Source organism: Rousettus aegyptiacus, unplaced genomic scaffold (assembly GCF_014176215.1).
Source record: "Rousettus aegyptiacus isolate mRouAeg1 unplaced genomic scaffold, mRouAeg1.p scaffold_m13_p_1, whole genome shotgun sequence".
NCBI classification, from domain to species: domain Eukaryota; kingdom Metazoa; phylum Chordata; class Mammalia; order Chiroptera; family Pteropodidae; genus Rousettus; species Rousettus aegyptiacus.
In genome coordinates, this window is record NW_023416284.1 from 134,026,187 (window position 1) to 134,032,832 (window position 6,646).

General features: G+C 31.9%; 1 long non-coding RNA gene across 1 annotated transcript in view; it reads right to left on the minus strand.

Moving 5' to 3' along the window:
* LOC107505434 overlaps positions 1 to 6,353 on the minus strand; it is a 119,894-nt gene extending 113,541 nt beyond the window's left edge. The window contains exon 1 of the long non-coding RNA XR_001595709.2: positions 6,129 to 6,353. This is a non-coding gene — a long non-coding RNA (uncharacterized LOC107505434). The remainder of the gene's footprint in view (positions 1 to 6,128) is intronic.
* Between the last annotated feature and the right edge of the window lie 293 nt (positions 6,354 to 6,646).

The following is a 6,646-nucleotide window of genomic DNA, read 5'->3' on the forward strand; positions in this document are numbered from 1 at the left end:
TCGGTTATCCACAGAAACATTAATTGGAAGGCTGTGTAACAGCCTGTCCCAGCACACTCCATAAAGGCTCAGACAGCCAGAAATCTGAGGAAATTAGGTGAAACCAACCATTTGGTTTAACAAAAGCCCAAGGCTCCCAGGGCAAATGGGCCAAACAAATCTGAGAAAGCAGGTAAACTGAATCCAGCACATGATCAACTTTAACATTAAAGAAAATGATCTCATAATGAAAGTCTGCAATGTAAGAATAGATATTTAGTATCTAAACAGAGATTGACAATATAAAATATATGATAAAGTTTCTAATTTATGGCATTAAAAAAGAAAGGAAAACTCTATAAGTACAAAGTAATTTCATATGTGGAAAGCAAATATTGACATACTGTGGAGTAAGTTTACAAATCTATCATCATACGTTGATATTTTGGCAAACTTCTATCAATAAGATAGATCAAGTATACAAACATTTCAGGAAAGATATGCAGGATTTGAACAAGACAAAATTACTTACTTGATCTGCTGAACATATATTTCTGACATCACATCAGAAATCCCTCACTTTCCTTTACCATATAGCCACGTGTCTACCTGCACTGGCAGTCAAACTCTATTTCTTCTTTGATATCAGATGTCTCTCCTTTGTATCTAAAATCAATTCTCCAATTATACCCTATGCCATATCCTGTTCCCATCCTTTTCTCAATAATGTCGGAGAACTCTTTAAAAAGACAATCCAGTCTTTTCTTTTCTTTTTTTAGAGAGAATAAAAGAAGTAAATAGATGGTGTGTATTATATATTAATTTTTTTACATACACTGCTCATATTGCTTTCAGAACTTCTTTTCTGAAGCTACTAATTCTGGAACTAAATTTCCCACCATGAATACTGAATATACATGATTGATTAAACTCCTCTGAAATTTCTTTTTAGGCTATTGTACACTAGCAAAACGTTATCTAAGAAAATACCTCATATGCTCTCAAAAAGAGCTATAGAAAAATCATCAGATATAGGCAAGTCAGTTTTAACTCACTCACTTTTAATTTGAATACAATTGTATTTAGAAAAGGTAAATAAATATCCTATATTTTTCTCCCCTTCAGATGACTATTCTTCTTTCTCTTCAGATAGAAAATTTTCTATTGTAACTATTCAACTGGAGTAATAGACAAATCAGAAGTCATGTATATTTGGCTTAAAACTATAGGTAAATTAATTAATCCAACTTTATTAAATGCTTACTATGTGTCAGGCATTGTGATAAGTACTGGGAATACAAATGTATATGAAAGGAAGTATGAATCAGTTAGATATTAAGTTGGGAGATTTAATTCATAGTGTTTAAAGGACACAAATATTTACTCTCACATATATATGAAGTCCAGAGGAAGGCAGTGCAATGCCAATACTGAAGCTATACAAACTCATCGCTTTCCCTGTTTTCTTCTGTTTCACTCCCCTAACTCTTGTGCTCTTCCTTCTCAAGCTTACCTCATGTGCCAAGATCCCTGTTGAAGCTTCAGCTATTATAAGCTTTGTCCAAGGAGCAAGAAGGCAGAAGGAAAAATATAATTAAAATACCCTGTCTTTTTTCATGCTTTTCCAGAAGTTCCACGCCACACTTTTCAGAACTTAGTCACATGGCATAGTAGATTTAAAAGGGTCTATACTCTGTTGGCTTTGGTAGGGCTCATTATCTCAATGAATAAAATCAGAATTCTATTAATGGCCAGGAAAAAAAAAAAAACAAAACAATGTATGTTGGATAAGCAGTCATCTGTCTTTGTCTCACATTTTCTCCTTGCCTTCAAGGGATATAAGAGCTAGCAAAGGAGATTAATAGACAGGATGAAACAACAAAAGAATGTGAGCACTGAAAACTTAGGAGTTATGATCAAGGTCTTTTCTGTGGTAGTGTGAGTCTTAGAGTGTGTAGTGATCAGGTCCACTTTAGAAAGTCATGAATAGAATAATTTACACATGTGTATTTATCAATAATATTGGAGTCAAAGTTTTCCCAATAAATTGCAAAAATTTTCCAAAGGGGATGGAGAAATTGGGTACGTATTTTGGCTTCAAGTATTTTACTTGCACTTTCTTATTTAATCTTCATATAACCTGTGAAGTAATTATTATTATTTCTATTTCCCTGAGAGAGATATGGCTTTTTGAATGATAACAACAGATTTGAGTAGTACTGAAATCTAGGTCTTTCTTCTATATTCTATTTTTTTCTCAATATACCATAGTAAGCTATCAAAAGCATTTCAAACCAAGATGTAAAATTGGAAAACATCTCTCTCAGTCTTTTATTGAAGTGTACAATTAAAATTTATTTTTAAGGGATCCTTCGAACTGTATATTCTTCATCTAATATTCCAAGAGCTTAGATTTCAAATGTTAGTGTGCATAAAAGCCCTCATTCCCTAAGCCCTTTCTGATTCGCTATATTTTTCTGGCTTTGTAGCATTTTTTAACAACCTCGTCATGTTTTTCTAGCTTTTAAGAGTACTACCTCCCTAAGGTAGAAGCCAGGAAATGCACTTTCTACTCTACTTTGTGATGCAGCACAGGACTGTGATTTAGGATTCCAACAATTGCATTTGCCCAAGTGAAGCTTTATTTGGCAGCAATCCACTTGGGTAGTAAGGACACCCTGTGTAGGGTTAGTTGAATTGACGTTGGATTTCCAGGAGTAGTAGTGTTTATACTCCTGACTTCTGGTCCTAGAACTGATGTCAGTGTGATTATTAATGCCAGCCAAATGGCAAAAGCTTTGTATTTTCACACCTCAGTAAAAATACACAAAATTGGTTAACTTGAATAAGCAAAAAAATATACGGTAAAGATACAGAAACAGCATGATGCAACTGAAAGTATCCTGGAGAAAGATCAGCAGACTTTCTGGATTCTGGTCCTCAGACCGACACACTTACTGACCTTAATGTCTCACATAATCTCTTTGTCTTTCATTTTCTTGAACCAACGTCAAGGAGCATTGAGTAGATAACCCATAAAGATTTCATACTGAATTATTGATTAAAATGTTTGCGAGCAAATATAGGTATATTTACTTGTGTTTGTGTGTATAAAGATATACATAGATAGATGATAGATGATAGATAGATAGATAGATAGATATAAATAAGTAAATAGATAAATAGGATAGATTAGATCAGGAATCAGAAAGACCTTACTAAATCATTTATTAGTATTTGACATTAGCAAACATTTCAATCAACTCAGTCTGGCCTTTGCAAATAAGATTATATGAGACATATATAATAATAGTGTTAAAATAAATAAAAATAATTAGAAATTAAATAAACACTAGTGTCCTTTTAATTTCACAATTTCATAATCACCTAAATTATACTCGGCCACATACTATGTTGAATCACCTTAATACTGGATATTTAGTACTAAATGAAAATACGAAAATAATGTATGACAATAATGGAACCTCAGAAATCTTGAAATGCAAATTATTAAAAAGCACCTTAAGTATATTAAAAATATTGATATAACGAACGCTTTAACCAGAGATACATTGTAGTAGATGATTTTCAAATTTGTCTTGTCTGTTTTACATTCAGTGTTACTGAGTGCTTTCTTCTTCTACCAGATAACTGTTTATATTATGCCACTTTGGAAGTGATTTTTTTTTCCCATGGAATTGCATGATGAGATGGCTAACTACAAGAAAACATTGAAAGGTCAAAGCTAGTAAAGTATGTTTTTTATTTTTTTCCAAACAGGAATAAAAATGACTTTACCTTTCTGCAATGTTTCACTTTCATGCCTTTTATATTGACTCGGTCAGGAAATACATCTCATTCACCTTGATCATTATAGCACATGCCATCAGGATAGACATAGTAGAGTGTTCAAAAATAAATCAGCTAGACACCAATGAACATCAAGCAGTAATACTGTGAGTTCCCTACAGTCTGTAACACATATATTTATGTCAACTTTCAGGAAAATATATAGACAATGTTTGATATTTGAGAAAAGAACATCATAAGTATGGCTATTATTTAACAATTTCTGCAGAAGTTGAATTTAAAGCAAATCATTTACCCATTTAATAATTATTATTTTATATACTCTCTTTTCTCTGAGTATGCAGTTCTAATCTTTCCTCTTTATTTATAAATATTCTTACCTAGTTTTAATGTTTTGAAGAATATAATTCTGAGCATTATTGCCAAAAGGTCTTTAAATGAATTAGCCTGAGTCCTTATACTTTTATGTTATCTTTAACTCTTGAGAGTTTCTTATTGTTTAAAAAATATTCCATATTATCGTTAATTTGTTGTTAATTTATATTTTCTTTCCAACCTATCTTTCTTATGAATCACCACACTTTCTTCAAGCTCAAATGTTTAAAAATTAAGAATCAGTTATTTAGAAATCATGTGTTACTTGTTAAAACCTTCTCTTTTTTCTCCTTCCAGATACTTATTTTTCCTTGAGATTCATTGCCTCTTATAATTGGTAACATGAATTTCTACATCAAAAATTTCTGTAATAATCATGGATTACTTGTTGTTCACATGTTTTCAAACTACAGATGAAATCATTATTTAACAGCAAAAATAATTATTTGTCCATTGAAACTTCATAGAATGAATTAGATAAAAATGCAAACATCATTAAAGACTGTAGATTCTTATACAAATTAAATTATTCTTGTCTTTATGGCTCTTTTAACTCATGATAGTCAGGGGCATACAATTCTACATAAAATTTTCATAACGTTCTGAATGGAACACATATATGTTTTCTGTCTTTTCAGATATGTTGAAAGTTGAAAAGCAGGGAGGGGGAAAGGTGGTCTTCTTTTCTATCTTGAAAAATGTGTCTTGAAGAATCTAACTAATAGACACAGTAAAAGTATTTAAATCCTATTTATTTTCTCATTTTTTCCAAAGACATTTATCCTTCAATTAGAAAAAGAAAAAAATGATTATAATAAAGACTAAAACTTAAGAAATAAGACAAGATAAAATTTTATCTGGCCCTTGGAGACAATACATAGATTTATGTCTTCAAATAATTACTACTGAGAATACTGAGGGAATTTATATTTTTAGAATAATATCCTAATTCTCCATTCAAAAAGATATTCAAGATAAGCAGGGATGTTAGAGAAATGAATCTTCATTGGATAAAATGTGTCACTAAATGCTAAATGAAGGTATAGATCAAACCAGAAAAGAAAACTGTAATACCTTAAAACCACATGAGTCATATCTGAAATTTTACAATTGAGCTAAACCTTTAAATGATAATTAAATTACTGCTATAAGATACCAAAGCTAAATATGATATAAACTATTAGAAAGTATAAAATATTGTGGGGTAAGATACCAATATTAACACTTGCCAAATGTTAGTCCGAAGTACTGATGCTAGGCATTTAATATTACATTAATTCTCACGTGACAAATTTAAATAGCCAAGTAAAAACTTAAAAACTCGTTGTGCTATTTACTTAAAGACATACTTTAAACTATCAGGGAGGATAATAATTGAATGATATTTAAAATTTTTTGTAGAATATATATAGTAAAGAAATATTATAAAGTCTAAACTCCCAAACAATGCCCCTTTCCTGATGCTTCAAGTGTTCAATGATTTTAATGTAAGTTCTCTCGATGCATCTCATTGTGCAGTCTCATTCACCTCTCCTGTGCTAGGAATCACATGCCTGTAAGTTGGCTATTTCTCTCTGATGTGACCGGTGCTCTAGGACAAGAGCATTAAATTTATGTGTATTATAGCTACTAATTCTGTTCCTACCAGCTTGCTACTTACCCAACCAGCCAAGTGCTACAAACTAACTAAGCTGTGCTTCTTTGATGTATAACTTACTCTCCTGTGTTCAGTCTCCTATCTGTAAAATTACAGGGTTAGGTTAGCTGGCTTTTAAGTATAGTATATTTACCCTCTGAAATTATTTGATTCTCCACCAGTGAAGTCCAAACAGAACCCACTTTCTCAGGGAATTCCGATGACAGATGGCCTCTACCTTTTATCTACTCTGCAACACCAGAGAGGCTTATACTAGTCACTCTTCATCCTGTTATGTTAGGAATCATAGCTTTTCATAGGTACTTACCAGAAGCCTTTAGTCAGTGATTCTTCTGTTTTGCTTTCCAAGAATTCAAGAAATCTGAAATCCACAGACAAAAATGGCCCTTTTCAACTCAGTTTTGCTTTTTAGTCTTTGCCGGAGCCAAATAAGTAAAAGTCAAAGTTAAGCTCAGAAGTCTGGGTCCTGCCCTGGTTTGATGGCAGTTTTGCCTTATCAGAAAGCACCCAGAATGAGTTTCCTGCATGATCGCTTTGCGTTTTCAAATCCCCACCTGCTTCTTAGGATATGTGTAAAATATATATCGCTTCTGCTATCTTCAGTTCTAGCATTTTCCCGTTTCCCATTTTTTTATCTCATAGAATTTTAAAGTAGCCAATCCTTTTCCTTAATGAATATTTTAAAATAATTTGAATATTTAAAATATAGCAAAATAGTTGAAAGAAAAGTTTTTTACATAAAAACAAGAACATGTTTTACAGACTTCACACTTGTTCCTTTTTTTACTTGCTCTAGTCTAAAATGACTTTTGGGTATAGACATAA